The 20,858-nt window shown below is 43.0% G+C and overlaps 1 long non-coding RNA gene across 3 annotated transcripts in view; it reads left to right on the top strand.

Moving 5' to 3' along the window:
- The window catches only part of LOC137202994 (uncharacterized), a 615,935-nt gene that overhangs the window by 71,336 nt on the left and 523,741 nt on the right, over positions 1-20,858 (top strand). For all 3 annotated transcript variants that reach the window (XR_010932836.1, XR_010932835.1, XR_010932834.1), the window contains exon 2: positions 832-974. This is a non-coding gene — a long non-coding RNA (uncharacterized lncRNA). The remainder of the gene's footprint in view (positions 1-831; positions 975-20,858) is intronic.

Raw genomic sequence — 20,858 nt, 5'->3', positions numbered from 1 at the left:
AAGTGTAAAATTTGGGAAAAATTGCTCTCCTCTCTGCTGTCTTTGCTGTGAGCTTTATCCTAAACGTATTTCCCCAAGCTGGTTGACAGTAGCTCCTGAGGTTATGTGCTTCATTGTTCTTGTTTAGGAATAGGAGTGTCTTTGTGTCAGTATTTAAAGCACCTTATTAGACCGATTTGGGTCACATGCCCACCCTGGACCAATCGTAGGGCACGGCTTATGCTGATTAACTTGGTCAAGGTCTATACCATAGCTGGGGTTGGGGGTGGAGCCAGCTTTTCTGGACCCACTTGTATCCCCTGAAAAGCATTAGGAGGCTACTGGGAAGGGGGTGAGTGTGGATACTGGGGAGATAATCAACAAATATCTTTTATATCAATGCAAATTATGTCATCAACATAGTCAATTAAAAAAAAACATGGTAATTGTAATGGAGTAAAAGACATTCTCTATAAAAATATTTGGCAGATTAAAGAGTAAAACACTAATATCCCCAAAGAAAAATAGGCAAAGTTCATAAACAGAACTGACCAATAAGTATGTGGAAGGTACGTAATTTCAATAGTAATCAAAGAAATGAAAATAAAAGCTATTATGTCATACCACTTTTTGCTTAATCAGCTGACTAAGTATTATGCAAGGAGCAGGGTTGTCCCAAATAACCCTGTGTGCTTACCTGGTGTTGTAGACAGAATTGCACCCCGATAAGATTCACAGGTTGAAGCTCTAACCCTCCATTTGACTGATTTGGAGATAAGCCCTTTAAGGAGATAATTAAGATTAAATGAGGTCATAAGTGAGAGGCCCTAACAATAAGATTGGTCCTTATAGGAAGAGGAGGAGATACCAGGAGCACATGTGCTCAAAGAAAGCCCATGCGAGGACACAGTGATGAGAAGGAAGCCGAGGAGAGAGGCCTCAGGAGAAACGAAATCTGCCAACACCTTGATCTTGGACTTCCAGCCTGCAGAATTGTGAGAAATACATTTCTGTTGTTTAAACCGCTCCAGACTGTGGCAGCCCTAGTGGACTATTAAGTTGCCTGGGCCAGAGGCTAACAGGGCTCAGGGCCTTGCTCTTCCCCCAGCTGGAGGGGCAATCCCCAAGGTCACCTTCTTGAGGAACTTAGGCTTCCTCCCCCTACCAAGGGAGGGACTGAACTGAAACATCCTTGGGGCTCCAGGGTCTCCAGGTGCTGGGTAGCTGGCGTTCCAAGACAATTCCTGTAAATAGCTGGCACCCCCAAACCAGATTGCTTGGCATGCTGGTAAGGCTGCCCTCTCATGCTTGTCATATAAGAAAGAATAGGGCATGGGTCCAGCAGACCCTGGCATGCCTCTTCATGGGCTGATGGAGTGACCGTGGGTCCTTGTCATGCTGACCCTGGCCTCGAAAGCTTCTTTATCCAATTAAGCTTATTCCTTAGCCCATGTCATGGGATGTTGTGAAATTTCACCCAAACCCTAGTGCATTACATGAGGAGACCCAGAAGAGAACATATGACACAAAAGAGAGATTTAAGAAATGATATACTCAGTGGTGATGAGGTACAGGTAATGGACATTCTCATCTTGTCTGTTAGCCTAAGACTATTTTACAACCCTTTGCAGAACCAATTTATGATGTGTTTAAAGAGTCCTCAGTATATCAATTTTTAAAAATTATGGGAATATACTTATTAAGTAGTGAATTCATCGCTATGCATCAAGATACCAGGGAAATTTAACAAAAGTATATAGTGTTGAACAGAAAGTATTTTAGCTGTAGCATTAGAGTGAAAAATGCATAAAATTCTATTTTCTTCCACCGGAGACTTTATACCTATGTTGTTATTGATAATTTTCCAGATAAGTTTCTAGAGAACAACAGAAAAGCTGCCACTTCCTGATCACAATTTCAATGGCAATCTTTTAAAAAAAAATAAATAAAAATATTAAAAAAAAGAAAAATCACACAGGCAGAGACAGACCCCACTAGAACCTTCTTCACTAACCATTCTTCCGGGTTCACTAATTTGATGTTGTTTTATTTTCTGTGACATTAAATTCAAGTTTTTATTTAACCATCAATTTTTTTTACTCTCTCTTAAAAAGAATTATATTAAAGGTAGTGTAGCCTTCTGCGTTCTTAGGCGAGTAGCCCAGGTATCAGGTAGCCAGACAGACCATGTGTTTTGGTACTCATTTCTTGACAGTGCTCTGTACATCAGTTGCAAAGGATTCCTTAAAATGAAATCTGGGATTTCTGCCATGGTTCTTTGTTACCGAGTACATTCTGAGGAACATACATTAATAGATGATCAATTCTTTTCATTTATAATGGGAAGGCATAGAAAACTACCATAAGAAAGAATTGTTTCTACCATTAATTCCACTTAATCCTTACCCACCTGCATCACTGGATATTAAGTATTATAATAGATAAACTGAAAGTAAATTGTCAGAGCTTTTGAAATCCAATCTCCACAATTATTGCTTACCACTGGGGGATCAGTGTCACAACTCTGTAATATTTGTTTAGTCTAATCCCTCCTTCACTAATTAGAAACACTAAAAGATCACAGAATTTCCCTTCCTTGCCCTTCCCTCAGTGGTGGTATTTGTAAAAAATAAAACCAAAACTGAACAAACAAAAACCCACTGAATACCCAAGAGCCAACTAAACCCCCCATGGCACTCACCAGTGTTCAGGTGACAAAGCCTGGGGTAGGGGGTGGGGAGCTTGGGAGTAATGTTAAACTGGCACTGTAAACAAGGACACTGTGCAGAATGCTACTTTCCTATGTGAAACAATGAGTGACAACTTCATCTGAAACAAAACAACTCACCAGACTTCTACTAACCAACTTCTTTTCCTTGATCTTAAAACGAAGTCTTATTTACGGAGTGCCTCCCAAGTTCAAGGCGCAGTAGTGAGCATGATGCCTCTGTCATCTAACGATAACAAAGTACTTTGCAACTAGGCTTTCTGATGTACCAGACAAATGGAAAGAGAAGACAGCCACACCAGAGACCAAAAAGGGAGGTGGGAGTGGGGAAATCAACTTTTAAGATTCGTCACATTTGTCAATGGCAATTTAAAAAATATATCTCTGTGCCCGCCACCCTGCTTTGAGGGCTAAAGCTGCAACTGGAACATTTAACATGAACATTTAGTGTTAAATTTGACATTTAACATTCAGACGAACAGTGAGGCCATCTTGTGGCCACTTAGAGAAGTTTCCGCTTTCCGACACCCAGTGCTGTTTGCGTTCCTACACTTGCACCCCCTCATGCTGAGGTGGGACCTTGAAACTGAGGCTGCTGCACAGTGGTGAGGACTTTTGGTATCTCCTTAACGAAATCTTCTGGAATGAGTCCAAGATTCAACTGTCAAATTTAAATTCCATTGTTTGTGGGCTGGTGCGTGTTGTAGGATTTCATGCTATGTGGTTAATATGTATGCACGTGTCCTGTCACCTGTTTACAGCTAGATTCATCTGTCAATCATCCTGTTGAAATGGAAAGTTCCTAAAACAATAAAGTTCTGCTGGAAACATATAACAACGGGATACCGTAAACAGAAGCAGGGCCAGGTTGGAAGGACAGCACAGAGAAACACATTTCTGGACTTCCCTAGTCCCAGTCCTTTGTGAATTATTTGTAAACGATATTGCCAGTTCTCAGAAAACATATTAACCCCTGTGTGGGTGAAAGAAATATTATTACGATGTAAAGAACAGGTGGGTCATGTTTTCTAAAAATGTCTCTTTCCCTGGACAAAGGTCTACTAGTATTCTGACTTGAGTTGTAAGAAGCAAATTCATCTTTGCTTAGCAAAGATTTGCAAATACTTGGAACAATCACTTTGATGATTTTATCTCTCTGTGTTGTGAATTCACAACTCCTCCTTGACTCTACATTATGAATAACTCTTTGTTATTTATAAATGTAATCCCTTTTCAATCATCCTTAAGTATGAGAGATGTAATTTCCCTTTCCAATTCTCAAGTACTTTTATTTTCCTGTTTCTTTTTTTCCCTCTGAAACAGAATGTAAAATTTCTTTATAAATTAGAGAAACAAAAAACACAAAGCAAATTTTGAGGGAAAAGTGTTTTTCCCTCCTTTGAATCACTTAAGCTCTTTTGGGCTATCTTTGTGAGTTGGAATACCAGATACTGCCTTGAATAAACTGTGTGAATTATGAAACGAATGCAGATCTGTTCTCTGGCTACTTTGAGCTTGTGCAGGGAGATCAAAGGAACCAGAAGAAAAAAACAAAGACCAAAGAGAATTGGAATGCTCAGTGAATCTCTTTCTGAAGAATATACTGCAAACTTTAGAAAGCTTCCCTGTGATATTAACAGCCTATGCTTGTCCAGTGATTTCCAGTTTCTAAAGTACTTTTATGTCCACTAGCTCAGGACTACCCTAACTAGAAGGGCAGTACAGGCATTATTGTTTTCTTGTTACAAAGGAAAGCACATACTTGAAGAGACTGAGTGCATAGCATGGGGCTGCTCACCTTGTGATCATGGGAACCTGTATTTGAACCTGGATCTGCTGTCTCCAAACTTAGCCTTTTCTGCCTCATCACAAATTCCACTGGCTTTGGTTACCCTGGAAAGGGTAGTCTGTGTTCATACACATTCTGCTAGTAGATCGTGCATTCCTGGGTCTCCTGCAGCCCCACACCCTGCATCTGCATACGGCAAATGGTTTCCATGGAAGAGCTCCAGACGGGGAAATATTTTGGAATCAGTCTGAGTTAAATACCAGACCCTATTTGTAATTTCTGCTTAGGCCTAAGCACTTAAAGGATTCCAAAGGGCAACAGTTGTGAGTCCATTTGGCATCCCTTCTTGGGGTAGTGGAGAAGGGGATGGCAAGTCAAAGGAAGTTAGAATTATCCAGTCCCAGCTGAGCCCAGCTGCCAGGGCCTAAGCCGAACTGATGGAAGAAAATCCAGCAGAGTTCTGAATCAGATTTCAGTGTTTCCATCTCGAATAGGATTTTCTCATGGGACTGGCAAGAGCCACACTGGATTTTAAGTGAAATTAAGCTGTGGACTCTGGGGGATAACACAGGAAATTACAAACGAGAGCTGCTTGTCTCAGTAGCCACATCTTGTCAAGAGGCCCCATCCAGGGCCTCTGTTATTCGAGCAACGGGGATGCATTGGAATCCAGTTTTGAGCCCCTGGGGAAAGTTGTTTTAGAGTAGAGTGGAGACTCAGAAGGTTGGTTCTGTTTCTTTACGAGGCATGTGATCTCGAATCAGGCACACAGCTTCTCCAAGCCTCGGTTTGTTAATCTGTAAACAGGAAAGTAATAATACTGGCCTATCAGGTTTTTTGTTTTTGTTTTCTGGTGAAAGGCATTTTATAATCTGTAAAGTGTTCTAGAAATGCAGGGCTTGTTATTATTATTGTCATTACTTACAGGTCATTACTTGCGGGGGAAGGGAATAGAGATGCATAAGAAATAAATGGAGTTTTGAAGAGAAGAAAAGGAACAGCGGCAATATAATTAAAATCAATTTTTAAGTGTTTACAGGCATCTGGAACCATAGTAAGAGCTATAAAAATAAGCTTCCCGAGATGTAATTGGTAATCCGAGGCCGTTGCATGAAATGGCTCAGAGCTGATGGGGTAGAGGTGGAAGTTAGGGGAGGAATGAGGTGTAACATCAATGCAGCACCTATGATGTGTGAGGCATTTTTGAAGATGCCATTATCTCCTTAAGCCTCCTTACGAAGTATGTACCAACCTCATTTTAGAGAGGAGGAAACGGAGACTCAGAGGCCTTGAGCACTCAAGGCCCCGTGGCCAGTGAATGAAAGAGCTGGGACTTTGCCTCCCAAGCACATCCTCACGTGCAGACAAATGAACCAGTCAATAGGGTGTAAACTAGGTAATTCACAGGACATGCTCTCAAAAGGGGTGAGGCCCGAGAAACGAGAAAGCAGCCCTGAGAGCTAGGGTGACCAGTGCATCCCGATTTGCCCGTGACTGTCTCCATCTTAGCACTGAAAATCCTGTGTCCTAGCCCCTCACCCTGGGTCCTCCTCAGTCCCACGCAAACTGGGACGGTTGGTCACCCTATAGCTGACAGTTAGGGGATGTGCCCTTGGTGAACATAAGCAATTTCTCGGGATATCAGCATCAGATGGGACTTTCATGGATGTGATGGAACAAGACAAAAACGAGACTACTCTGAAATTATGTCTGAGCAGGAATAAAAACAGGCACCTTGCAACTGCAAAAATGACCAAATACCCCCCTCTCCTGGCTAACAAGAGGGACTACTGTTTCTTCTTCAGTGACAACTCTAGGCCTGCTTCTTTCTTCCTGCCTATTAAAGAAAAATTAAGATAATCACTAAATTTACCTACTTTCTCACAACTCCCAATTCACTTCATTGAGTCCTCCTGCAAATCAGCTTACACAGGCCTGACTCCTAGAGCAAGCCCTTCCTGAACACTCTTTCTTTCTCTTTTTTTTTTTCTTTTTTTGTCTGCATTGGGTCTTCGTTGCTGTGCGTGGGCTTTCTCTAGCCGCAGAGAGCAGGGTCTACTCTTTGTTGCAGTGCACGGGCTTCTCATTGCGGTGGCTTCTCTTGTTGTGGAGCGTGGGCTCTAGGTGCGCGGGCTTGAGTAGTTGCAGCACACAGGCTCAGTAGTTGTGGCTCGTGGGCTCTAGAGCGCAGCCTCAGTAGTTCTGGCGCACGGGCTTAGTTGCTCTGTGGCATGTGGGATATTCCTGGACCAGGGCTCGAACCCGTGTCCCCTGCATTGGCAGGCGGATTCTTAACCACTGCGCCACCAGGGAAGTCCCCCTGATACCCTTTTTCTGAGATGCTTCATGTTTCCTCATGATGTCAGGTGGCCTCATAGCAGGGTGCAGCACCAACTCTATTTGACCTCAGGTGTGTTCCTGGATGGTTTTTGACTAGAGGACATTGACAGGACTTATACAAGGTCAGTGTATTAAGGGGAGCCACGTTTCATTTGTGGTATTGTAATTCTCTCTCTCTGGGCCATCTCTACAGCTAGACCAGATGTTTTTCAAAGCAGAATCACTTACTAAAGATGGTAACTAGCATGTATGGAGGACTTCCACTTGCCAGGCACCATGCTAGGCTCTCTCCAAGGACTGACCCATTTAAGGCTCACCCACACTTTCTGAAGCAGGTGCTATAATTTTCATTTCACAGATGCCGAAGAGGAGGCTGAATGAAACTATGTCCATTGCCCGGAGTTAGTAAGTGGCAGAGCCAAGATTCAGAACCATTGAGTTTGACTCTAGAGCCCTGCTGGCACCCACAGAACATTCAGCGTTTGGGGAATAGATCAATGACCAACTTCTCTTCAGTCAGAGGTCTTGGCATCATAATAATACGAAGGTTTCCTGCTCTGAGCCATACACTGTTTTGAACACTTTCCATGTGTTAACTTACTTGACCCTTGCAACAACGCCATAGTTGGTACCTCCATTTTACAGTTAAGGATGAGACTCCAAGAGGTATACAATACATTTATATAGAGTTTAGAGTGAACAAGATCTTTTCACATTTGCATTTTCTAAGCCCTGTGAAGTACTGAATTTCATTAATCTAAGATGCTAGTTGTCATAAGATGCACCATTATTTTATGTGCCACTGAGAAAAAAAAGCTGCCAGTTAAAATTTGTAAGATGTCCTCGAATGTACCCAGTTTTTGGAGATGCTAAAATGCAAGGAAAAAGACATTTTAGAATTGATGAAATGGAGTAGGTATTTTTATCCCCATTGTTTAGATGCAGAACCTGGGGCTCAGAAATGAGTATATTTCTCAAGATCATAAAAGTAGCAAGAAAGGGACTTGAATCCAGGTCCACAAAATATGCTCTTTCTTCCGTGCTCTTCTAAACATTATGGGAGTCTTTGACCCCTGAGTTTAAAGGAGGGCTGAAGGAGTGTGTCTGACTCTAGGCCGTCCCTGAGTCAAAAGACTTTTTGGGCCAGGGAACACTTTCTGTGAAGTTTATATCACATTTTGTGGGTGGCCCTGTCTGCATCTAGATGCAGGGTGAGCTCTTCTTCTTTGCTTTTTAACTTGGCTAAGACTTTAGGTTCCTGTGGGTCCTTTGGCCAAAGAGATTGCATGAATGAGCTCACCATGCCTGGTGATGCTTCTCTTTTCCAAGCCCCAGAGATTCTCTGTAGAACTCTCTCTATCTCTCTCCCTGGGCTTCCCCAGTTGTGGTTTAGGTCTGGGACTGTCAACTTGCTTTAAGTTATCATGGGTCAGAGATCTCGCAAGGAGTCTAACTCCATATTTGATGCTCCACTTTTGACAGCTCTTAAGACTCACCTCTTCTTCTCCCTCTCTGCCCCACATCTGAGCAAGCTGGTAAGAAAGCCACAGTGGTCTCTCCTTTGGTCTTGGTGGGAGATTTAAAGGATGTTAGCCCCTGCCAGCATGTGGGTACCCTCACTCTGACCCTACACTCTGTCTATACCCTATAACCCTACCCAGCTTCCTTTCTTTGTGTTCCCAAGGCATTTTGGGCCTGACTGGGGGGTCTGCCCTGATCTCCCCAGAAAAGCCTCAATTATATACATCATAGCCTTTTCATAGCCTTCTGGTATATGTGTGACATTCTCCGTCTTGACATCCAAACTAAATTTTGAGTGGGGGTCCCTCCCGCTTCTGTAGAGAGGCTGCAACAGACCCCTCAGAACAACTCAGCAGAGCCACGTCATCTAAAACCTATTTAATTTTTTTTTTTTTTTTTTTTTTTTGCGGTACGCGGGCCTCTCACTGTTGTGGCCTCTCCCATTGTGGAGCACAGGCTCCGGACGCGCAGGCTCAGCGGCCATGGCTCACGGGCCCAGCCACTCCGCGGAATGTGGGATCTTCCCGGACCGGGGCACGAACCCGTGTCCCCTGCATCGGCAGGTGGACTCTCAACCACTGCGCCACCAGGGAAGCCCTAAAACCTTTTTAAATTTTTTTTTAACAGAGAAAAATGTTAGTCATTTCTACCTAGGTATTTTTAAAATGAAGAGAGGTTATGCTCACCAGCTTCTGTGTTCAATTGAAAGTCTATCGATGCCTCTCCATGGTAGTTTGCTGAGAGAGCCGGCAGGAAGGGCTGGCTATGTGCAGCTCAGCCATCATGTTGGCCAGTCATGTGAAGATTAAGGCAGGTGATGGAAGATACTCCAGGCTGTCAGCCCAAATAGACAAGGCTAAGGGAATCTGTGGGCTTTAAAAGGTTCTTCTGGAGCAAATGAGAAAGGGAATGGATAAATCAGACAGAAAAATGAAAAAGGAGTGAAAAAGACCAGTGAATTATACAGAGAGAGAGAAAGATTATGAAATTAGAGGAAAAATAGAAAGAGAAATTAGAAATAAAAAGAATGAAGAATGAAAAGCTAAAACTAATGAATTGCCGGAGAGACCTGGTACATTAAGAAATGGGAGGAGAGGGCTTCCCTGGTGGCGCAGTGGTTGAGAGTCCGCCTGCCGATGCAGGGGACACGGGTTCGTGCTCCGGTCCGGGAAGATCCCACATGCCGCGGAGCGGCTGGGCCCGTGAGCCATGGCCGCTGAGCCTGCGCGTCCGGAGCCTGTGCTCCGCAGCGGGAGAGGCCACAGCGGTGAGAGGCCCGCATACCGCAAAAAAAAAAAAAAAGGAAAAAAAAGAAATGGGAGGAGAAATGAAAAAGGAATAATTGGACAAGGAGAAGACAGTAAACAAGATAAACAATAATACAAGAAAATGATGTTCCCATCTTATGTAGGCTTTTAATCAAGAACCACAAAGTTTTACCACATGAGGGTTGAAATACATCCATTTCTCAGGGGGGGTGGAATGAACAGGGTAAGCTAGTTGCTGTTTGGACACAATTCGCAAAGTAATTACAATGTCTAACAATGCTGTTCCCAAGACTGAATCATTAATCACCATTTCCGATGATGCTGAAACCGTAATGAGAAAACCCATACCAATGTTTCCCAGGTCAGTTTCAAGCTCTGTTATTAGAGGTATGGAGAGAAATCCATGGTATATTATTTTCCTGATTCTGAGTTGACATTTCAAACAGCACAGTGTGAAAATATAAAGACAGCGCCCTTTTAAAGGTCAATAGTGATTTCCATTACAATCCATGATTTATCATTCAGCCCAGAAGATTTATTCCAGGCTGGGATGTAACCCAAGAGTTTGCTCTACACAGGGGGGAAGCAAAGCAGAAAAAAAATTACCTAGTAGTTTTAAGGGCCTTTTCCCCCATGTACTTTTCCCTTTGAGCTCAAAAGGCAGGCACCAGACCAAATCTTCAAACATTTGCATTTGGGGCCTTCTCTCTGTTTTGTGATAAATTCTCTCCAACCCCTCCACAAAGATCTGCTCCCAGTAGCCTGAGAGGTCTGGGGAAAATGCCGTTCAGAGTTTCTCCTTTTTGGCATCTTGAAGGAGTATTCTTGAAGAGTGTTAAAGAGTCTCTTCCTCCCTTTCTACCTGCCTTCCTCTATCTGGCTTTCCCAGCCGGAGAACACTGCTTCCAGAGAATTCCTCAGGCCCTTTAGCCATCCAGGAAAAGAATGACTTCAATACAGGGCATCTCGAATATTTAAGAAAGGGCTATCCTAGGTGGCTTCTGCCCACAAAGGCAAGGTTCTTGCCTTCGCTGGCAGCTCAGTGGCTGGGAGCATTTTGGATCAAATCAGGTAGCAAACTGGCTCGGAGGCTGTAGAACAAGCCATGAAACCAAAGCTGGATTGACAACAGGTGATAGTATTATTTTGTAAGGTTTTTTCCCTCTTAGTTATATTACCACCCAGTAGTATTGTGGGTCCCAAAACTGATGGAAAATGACTAAATTAACTAGGATGCCTGGGCCTCTTGTTATTTTACTGGCTTGAGAGTGATGCTGTCTGCTATCTCTTCTAACTGTTAACATTGACCTGGTTGACTTAATGCACGTGACCAAATTCAGAATCTTGGCAGAGAGCATCCGAAAACAGGTGTATTTGGAGTCAAGGCTAGTTGGGGGGTGGGAGAAGGGAGACTTCTCTGTTTCCAGTGTCTTCCTCCATGGGAGGGACTGGGAGCCCCGTCTGTTTATTGGCCTCTCTGTTTCCTGCCTCTCTCTGCCTGCAGGGGGCAGAGGGCTGCCCCGAGCAGTGAGTGGACCAAGAAGCTGTGCATTGGGGCCATACCCTTCCACCCTTGCTCTTGGGAATTAACTGTCCACAGGGAACTTGTGTTCTCTTCTGCAATTCTCTACCATAATTTCCCCCATTTTTTTTTATTGTGGTAAAAGGCACAGAACATAAAACTTACCATCTTAAACGTACAGGTCAGTGATCTGAAATATATTCACGCACAACTGTCACCACCATCCATCTCCGGAGCTCTTTTATCTTGTAAAACTGAAACTCCACACCTGTTAAACAATAACTCCCCATTCCCCTTCCTCCCCAGCCTCTGGCAACCACCATTTTTCTTTCTTTTTCTATGGTTTTGACTATTCTAGGAACCTCATGTAAGTGGACTTGTACAGAATTCGTCATTTTTTATAATTCTTTTCTCCCCAGCTTTATTGAGAAATAATTGACATCACTGTATAAGTTTAAGGCGTGCAGCATGATGGTTTTTTTTTTTAACATCTTTATTGGAGTATAATTGCTTTACAATGGTGTGTTAGTTTCTGCTTTATAACAAAGTGAATCAGCTATACATATAGATATATCCCCATATCTCCTGTCTCTTGTGTCTCCCTCCCACCCTCCCTATCCCACCCCTCTAGGTGGTCACAAAGCACCGAGCTGATCTCCCTGTGCTCTGTGGCTGCTTCCCACTAGCTATCTGGTTTACATTTGGTAGTGTATATATGTCCATGCCACTCTCTCACTTCATCCCAGCTTACCCTTCCCCCTCCCCATGTCCTCAAGTCCATTCTCTACGTCTGCGTCTTTATTCCTATCCTGTCCCTAGGTTCTTCAAAACCATTTAAAATTTTTTTTTAGATTCCATATATATGTGTTAGCATACGGTATTTATTTTTCTCTCTCTGACTTAACTTCACTCTGTATGACGGTCTCTAGGTCCATCCACCTCACTACAAATAACTCAGTTTTGTTTCTTGTTACGGCTGAGTAATATTCCATTGTGTATATGTGCCACATCTTCTTTATCCATTCATCTGTCAGTGGACACTTAGGTTGCTTCCATGTCCCGGCCATTGTACATAGTGCTGCAATGAACACTGGTACACAGCATGATGGTTTGATTTACATATATTATGAAATAATTACCACAAGAGATTCAGCTACATCCATCTTCTCATATAGATACAATAAAAAGGAAAGAAAGAAAAGAAGAGAAAAAATAGTTTCTCCTCGTGATGAGAATTCACAGGATTTACATTCTTAACGATTTTCCTATATATCATTCAGCAGTGTTAGCTATAGTCATCATGTTTATGTTACATCCCTAGTACTTATTTATTTTATGAATGGGAGTTTGTACCTTTTGACCACTTCCCTCTACCCCACCAACCCCTGCCTCTGGTATCCACAAGTCTGATCTCTTTTTTTTTTTATGAGTTTGATTTTTTGTGTTTTGTTTTAAATTCCACATGTAAGTGATCATACAGTATTTGTCTTTCTCTGTCTGACTAATTTCATTGAACACAATGCCCTCAAGGTCCATCCACACTATTGCAAATGGTAGGATTTCCTCATTTTTTATGGCTGATGGTAGGATTTCCTCATTTTTATTCATTGTATATAATAGTATTTGTGTTTTTGTCACTGGCTTATTTCCCTCAGCACAATGTCCTCAGGACTCATCCATGTTGTAGCCTATGACATAATTTTTTAAGGGATGCTTTCCCCACCCCCAAGCAGAGACTGCCCAGAGATTAGGGGTTGACTTTATATGATTCTGAGGTTTAGTACCGTGGGGTCATTTGCCAATTTTTAAAATTTTGATTCTGTCAGCTCCTTTGTTTTAATTCTCAACTGGCTCAGAAAGGGCCTTATTTATTGGGCCCTCTTTAGGTCCCAACAAAGCTGAAATGATGACTCTCCTTAATCATCTTGAAAGCTTACTAACTTGATAGAATGCAGAGATTCTATATTATAGTTTGTTCCATACTTTCTGGCTTCACTCATTTCCTGAACAAATAAAAAAGAAAATATACTGTGTTTCAGGAGCTATGCCTCAGCAATGAACAACACAGACAGATCCTTGCCATCAAGAACTTTTAGTGGAAAAAAAATAGTAACAAAAGGAAACTTATGAATCGCGATTATTTCTAGGACGGAAAGAAATAAAGGGCAAGAAAGAATAAGAGAGGCAGAGGGTGGCTAGATGGAGTGGATTTGGTTAAAGGCAGCTCTCACCCTTTCATGCTCAACGATTAATTAAAATTGCCCATAATGTTTGAATGGAGGCAAAACCAGTAGTTAGTAAACTTGACATATGTTATGATAATTTTTAGTCTCCCTATAACTTACACGTTTTTCCTAGATTTATTACATATTGTCGTGCATTCATTTCTTGTCAATGCATTTCTAATATCAGAAAATCTGAAAGAGGCTAAGGATATAGGGATGAATAAGACATTCTTGCTGCCCCAAGGAAAAACCTCCCACGTTGAGAGAGCCAGGGACATAAATAAGTAACTATAATATGGTGCGATAAGCTGGGGGAAGATCATGAAAACACCAGAGTAGAGGGTGATCACCTCGAGATAAGGAAGTTGGGGAAGTTCAGGCAGAGCAGGTATGAGCATCTGCAGAGGCACAAAGCAATGAAAAGCATGGCTCGTGTTTTCAGGGCAGCAGAAGTGACGTGTGCTAAGGAGAGAGCGTGGTTAACGTACTGAGGTTCTGAAAAAGCCAGCGCATTTCCAGCATTCCTTGGAAACACAGGCCTGATAGCTTCACCTTTTGCTTTGAAACTGTCTTTAAACCTTCGCTGAATTATTATTCCCATTATAAAGGTAAGCAGACCAGACCTCAGACAGGTCGAGTGACTTGGGCAGGTCATGTGGTTGGTAAGGAGCGGAGCCAGATTAGAATGATCATGAACGTAAAATAGATTTTATTGGTATTGGTTAGAATTTATGGAAAGTCGGAGTTTAGTTTTTTTTTTAAAAAACCTATTCCACAAGGTACACTGTCCTGTTTTGGGCAAAATTTCTGCTTAATCCCCCGAAAAGTATATAAAATTCCACAAAAATTTAATGGTGGTTGTGGATCTACCCATACTCTTGGACTTGAGTGGTGGTAGTGGGGGAGCAGTTCATTTAATTCTTAGCTAAAACATGACAGACACAATTTAAGCATGAAAAAGAGTGAGATTTAAAAACAAGGAAATAAAAGTCAGTTTAATTCATATTTTATTTGGCCTGAGTGTAAACAATTTCTTGCTTAAGCTCTTGTTGGATACAGTAAAAACATATTTTTCTAAAATGTCCAAAGCAGTGTTTAGTGAATTGGTCTTGGTATGTGTTTAAGAGGATAATTAGAGAAAAGGGTGGGTTTAAAAGTGACTTATGCACTATCTCCACTAATTATTTTTAATAAGGAGTGATTCACCACGCAGAGTGCTATTTTTTCCTTCCCTTTGCATGTCCAAAGCAGAAGCAATGCTATGTGTGTGCTGAGGCATATCAAAGCTAGGCTGAACGTTCCTTACCAGGTTTGGTGGTTTGATGTTAGTTCAAAGGAAACCTCCAATCCCGAAGACTTTTAAATTTCTTTCTGCAAAATAAATTAAACGCAAAAAGCCAATATAAAACTCTCTATGCCTCTGAATGTGAGGGATAGAGCCAGGTTGTTTCTCTCCAAAGTGTTCTTTGGAAAGGCGTGTTTTTCTTGCGCATAGCATACACATATGTGGTAATCAAGGTACGAGTCAGTCTTGGAAAGATGGGTCAAGAGTCTAGGGGCTTCTGTTGAAGGCAGCTCTGCTCACCTTCCCTGTGGCTGGCCTAGGGCAGGGCGCAGGAATGCTGAATGCGTGAATGCGATGTGATAATTTACTCTTCACGCTGAGGTTGTCTGCAGCACACATGTAAGCATGTCACTCCCTCTCCCCAAATAAAGAAAAACATCCTTCATTTGCCCTGTAAGTCCCATGGGGTCAGGCTCCTTCCTCCCTTTCCAGCTCCATCTGGCACCGTCCTCCTTCTGTGTTCCTGCAGCTCCTCCTACCACAAAGCCTTCGCCAAGCTGCTCCCTTCCCCATGAAGCACACTTTCTTACACTCTTTGCATCGGACAACTGCTTTTACCCTTTAGGTCTCAGCTCTCATCACTGCTTTAGGCAAACCTTCTCTGATGTGCTTGCATAGCTCAAATGTATTACTTGCTCCCATGCTATTCTGCACCTCTGATATTGTGATATAATAATAAATATATATTTGGTCTTCATCCCCAGGTCCTGGCACACAGCTCCTACTCCTAAAGCCCTTGGAATGTCTGTGTGATAGAGCTATGAGGGGTGTTTTTTGTTATCCATAATAAAACCCCTTCAGCCATACCTAAGTTTATGCTAATAAGGTGACTCTTAGAGGAAGTGGGGAGGCTAGTTGCCAGAAGGACCAACTGTGTGATTTGAGGTTTGGAACTTTCAGCCCCACCCCCTGACCTTCACGGAGGAGAGCTGAGCTGGAGGTTGTGCTCAATCAACAATGGCCAGTGATTTAATTTACCCTGAGTGCAGATTCATCTTTCTGGGATGGGCACATATGAACCTAGTCTGCAGAGAGTAATCAATGAAACCAGAAAGATATCCTCTTAATTTCCACCAAGAACTATAAATGTCAAGGGAACTGGCCACTTGACTCTTAAGTGTGTCCTGACCCAGGATATTCTTTCCCTAAAGACATGTTACATGGGAAGGCAAATAAGAGTTTGCTTGGTAAATCTGGAATCAGCGCTAGGGTGGTAAGTATACTTAATGACGTGCGTCTGCTTCATGCCCTTCCACATAAGGGAAATGCTTGCTCTAGGGTTCTCTTGGGCAGTGTCTAATCTGCTCAGTGGTCCCCCTTATCCATTCTTCTGTGGTTGATCAATCCCACTTCTGATTAACAGTTTTTTGGATATGTCAATAAAGGGATGGCAAGTATATGCTGTCCTCGCCATCAATCCCCTCCTCTTTGCATGGCTGATATTACTAACTGATCATGGCTTTCTTTCCCACTGGGCTCAGATGAAGCCTCAAAAGTCCTCCTCTACACAGCATTCCAGGGACCACAGTCAACTGACTGGAATTGGCATGTAACATATAAATGGTTTCTCTCCCAGAGAAAATCAGACAAATCAAGTCTGGTTAGAGTCTATATTTTCTCACTATCACTTGCATACTTCATTTTCAGAGGGCAATTCCAAATTCTTGGTGGGGAGTGTGGCCTCACGACTGCCTTTCCTGTACCACTTGCACGACATATTTACATTTTTACTAGGACCTTCAATGTCTTCATTCATTCGCTCCTTCCCTCCACAAATATCTGTTGGGAGTTATTGTACTTAGTGGCAGGCTCTGGGTCTCTCCAGAAACTGTTCTCATGAGATTTAGAGTTGGCTGGATTAAACCTGCCAATGGTTCTAAAGAGAGAAATTTGAAATAGATCCATGGCAGAGTCAATGCTGGATTCCAGCCTTCCCCCAGAGGCATGCACCTGTAGGGTATAGCTTATCCTTTGGGACACTGGTGCCCAAACCAAGACAGCCTGATTCCTTTTAGATTATAGATTTTATTTTCTCCTTGGGTTTGTGTTCCTGTGGGCCCACGCTTATCTACGAATTCATGCCGTGGTGCCTGGAATACCCCGCTTTTAACAAAGGGATGGTCATGTGTCCCCTTGCCTTCCAAAGGCAACTGTGGCAACGAAGTGTTTAAATATTCTCCCAATACCCCAAGAAATGCCTGTTACACTGTAATAAGAAAGGGAGGCAATGATTCCACTCCAGAAGTAAAAACGTGGTGGGACAAACAAAAAGAGGTGTGTCAGGAGGAAGCAGGTAACCTAGGAGGAGCACCCGCAGGAAGCGAAGGAGCACTGAGCGGGTCGTGAAAAGCGGAGCAGGTGAGCGCTGCCGAGCCCCTCTGTCCACTTCCACCGTGGGTGCGCCGCACTGTTCCCGCCAATGGGTCGGGAAGGTTCCTGTCCAGCCAGCTTCTCCGGCCATCTGCTCGGAGCTCCCACTGCGCAGCTCCTGCTTCCAGCGCAAGCCCTAATTCTGGGGAGAGGCTTCTTCTGTGTACCGTGGTGCTTTCCTGGCCACAGGTGACTCGGGGCTCAGACACTTGCAGCTGGGGGCCTGTCTGCCAGTTTCCCTCCCTTCACTTCCTCCTTGAAAAGTACCTCCTTGAAAAGCCTGGGTGTTTAGAAGTGGTCTACATTCATGTCGGGAAGGGAAGTAAAAGAGTGAGAGAAGAAAGGAAGAAAAGGACAGCAGAAGAGGCATTACCGCTTAACCTGAAGGGCTTGGATCACGGGTCAGACCTGGGTTCAGATTTCTGACTTTGCCATTTTAAACTCTGGGTGGCTAGACAAACCTCAGTTTCTTCCTCTATCAGATGGACGTAATTACTGTACTGCTAACATAGGGTTGTTGTAAATGAGGCAAGGTAAATAAAATCCTTGGGAAAGAAGCTGGGGTGCAGAAATTACTCAAAAATGGTGACGATGGCAAGCATGGTGCTCAGCTGAAGCTTTTGCTCTTGTTGATGGTGATGCTGGCGACTGTCTCTCTGGGCTCCAGCTTTGTTATCTGAGTGAGTTGAACCAGGTGGCCTATGACATCTTTTCTGAGAGTCTATTTGTCATGATTAAAAGACAAATAATAGGCTTAATAGTGAAAGGCAAGCACAACTGACATTTGTAGAGCTCATCAAATTTGCAAATCATTTTTATATAAATTTTCATCAAAACCTCTTAGCATATCTGTGAATAGGGATAATTATCCCAATTTACAGATAAGGAAACTGAGGTTCTGAAAGTCAGATGATCTATTCAAGACCATGAGGTTAGCAAATGGCAGGATTGAGGCTCATCTTTCCAACACAACACTGTGCTGCATTTAGTACTCCCTAAACCACATTCACATTTGTACCTCTACGTCTCTGCTCATGCCTTTTCCTCTGCCTAGAATGTTCTCCCCATCAAAACGTCTCCTCCTCTATTCTGTCAGGCCCTTTTCAGTCCTTCTAGAGCTTGTACTGTGAACATGGCACTATCACAGCATTTATCCCCATACGACTGTTTCCTGCAATGGTGCCTGAGCTTGGTGCCTAGAATACCCCACTTTTAACAAAGGGATACTCATGTGTCCCCTTGTCTTCCAAAGGCAACTGTGGCAACAAAGGTGTTTAAGTATTCTCCCAATACCCCAAGAAATGCCTGTTACACTGTAATAAGAAAGGGAGGCTCTTTAAGATAGAAGCCAGTTTTTATTATCCTTGTATTCCTAGAACCTATCACATCATCTGACACAGAGTAGGTTCTCAATAAATTTTCAACCAATGAATAAGTATAAGTGATTCCCACTAGCTTGGCTGGGGAAAGAGATATTTGATGCAGTATAAAAATATTGGAGAAACAATCACTTTTACAGTGGCCTGTATGGATCATCATTTGTTTTTTACAAAATAAGACCAAAGTCTTTGGAATTTGTATAACACTTATTGAAACCCATTAAAAATTGCAATATACCTTCTTGGAAGTTTCGATTAGTCGGCATTTTCAAGGTGGCTTCAGAACCAAAATTACATTTAAAGGGCTCAATTTGATGAACCTCATTCAGTTCCGGGTGTACCACAGACAGACACCAACACAAAGTGATATGTTGTGAGTGATGCTTTCACTAGAGACCTTACTTCTTTAGGGCCTGTTTTTCTTTCCTTCTCATCCTGGGCTCATGGGTCATTTATTTTATCCCCCAAAGGTTCAATCTGATGGTTGTTTTAGACGACTTTGATAGGATTTTAAATGTCATGGCTCTGTGTAGGGGGAGGTGATTCAAGGTTAATGAGAGCCCAGACAGCACCGAGTGTAAATCTGGCCCTTTGGATTGACAGCCGTGGGTGACAGAGACTGAGGGTTCCTGTGCACAGTAGATGCAGTTTGACCTTTACCTGGGGAAGAGGATGAGTTGACTAATTCTGAGCCAGGTGGAGTGCTGCTGGGGTGAAAGTTTCAGGAAGATCAATTTGAGAGCTGGAAGGTACCTTGAGGGGGTCTCTCATATATATATATATATATATATATATATATATATATATGTATGTTTGTGTATATGTATGTGTGTACATGTGTGTGTACGGTATATATATCTATGTATGTACATATGTATGTATGTGTGTGTGTACCCATTCCTATCCCCTTCTATGCTTAAGGCAGCAGATTTGCAGAGATACACCTACTATGGACTGAATGTTTGTCTTCCTCCAAAATTCATATGTTGACCCCCTGCCCCCTCAATGTGATGGTATTTGGAGGTAGGGCTTTTGGGGAGGTGATTAGATTTGGATGGGGCCATTAAAGTGGGGCCCCCATGAAGGAATAAGTGCCCTAATAAGAAGAGACACCAGAGAGCTTGCTCCCTCCCTCTCTCTTAGCCATGAGAAGACACAGTGAGAAGGGGGCCATCTGCAAACCAGGAAGCAGCCTCTCACGAGACACTGGATTGGAGGGCACTTTGATCTTGGACTTCCCAGCCTCCAAAACTGGGAAGAACATAAATGTCTGTTGTTTAAGCTGCTCAGTCTATGGTATTTTGCTACAGTAGCCTGAGTGGACTGAGACAATACTCCAGGAGGTTTGTGAAGCCCATGAAAGTGCGTGCAAAATGCAGTGTGCACGTGTGTAATTTTCACCATATTCTCAAAAGAGGTCCCTTGATGGTGGCTTGTTTCTTCCCCACTCCTCATTTTTTGTTGAGGAGAAGGAAGGAATTTTCATTCTACTCCCCAGCAGGACAGAGGCTGGGAAGACCAGTTCCGCCTTTATTTTCTCAGCAACCTGGCTCACTCGTCCCCTGGAGCACCTTCTGTGTCTGGGGAGTCTGAGTGTGCTCCTTCAGAGCCTCCTGGGCCTCTATCTCGTTGGAATCTGCCTGCTGCAGAGGCAGGGCCAGCTTCATAGTGTGTAACTTATGCAGTTGCACAGGCCCCTGTGCTCAGAAGGGCCCTGTGCTTAGGTTAATGTTCTACTTTTGTCATTTTGAAATTATTAACAATCTTTAAATAAGGGCCCCTGCATTTTCATTTTGCACTTGTCCTTGTAAATTATGTAGCTGGTCCTGAAGAGAAGGCAGATTCTCACTGGCTCTCCATTAAGGAGAAGGCTCTGCCCTTGCAAGGGGAGACCTGTAGTTATGGAGGGTAAATTTCAACTTAGAAGGCATATTTTAGGAACAGGAAGTCCGTTTCGCCCCAGACCAAGGCTCATTCTCCAACCAGCTTCATGGGCATGTTTGGCTTTTGAGGGGCAGCGCTGCGTGGTGGTTTCAAGTTGGGCCCTGGCACCACTGCTGGATACCAATCCTGGTTCTGCCACTTACTAGTGACATGACCATGGCCAAATGATTCAACCTCATGTCTCTTAGTTTCCCATCCTGTAATACTATCAAATGACTTAACATGTCTAAGTACTTATGGTTCCTAGAACACAGTATGTATTACTAATAATTGCTATTATACTTTGATCTCCATGATGCTGGTACCTTATTTCTCACTTGATTTGGAATTTGAAAGGGGAAGACAGGGCATTATTTACTGGATTCTGTAAAACTTACATCTCAAAAAAAGGTTAAGAACCACTGATACATTTTTGAAGGAGGGTCGGTCCCTGCCCTCAAGGAACTTG

This window comes from Pseudorca crassidens, chromosome 11, assembly GCF_039906515.1.
Source record: "Pseudorca crassidens isolate mPseCra1 chromosome 11, mPseCra1.hap1, whole genome shotgun sequence".
Taxonomy (NCBI): Eukaryota; Metazoa; Chordata; class Mammalia; order Artiodactyla; family Delphinidae; genus Pseudorca; species Pseudorca crassidens.
This window is presented reverse-complemented; position numbering and strand designations above follow the sequence as displayed.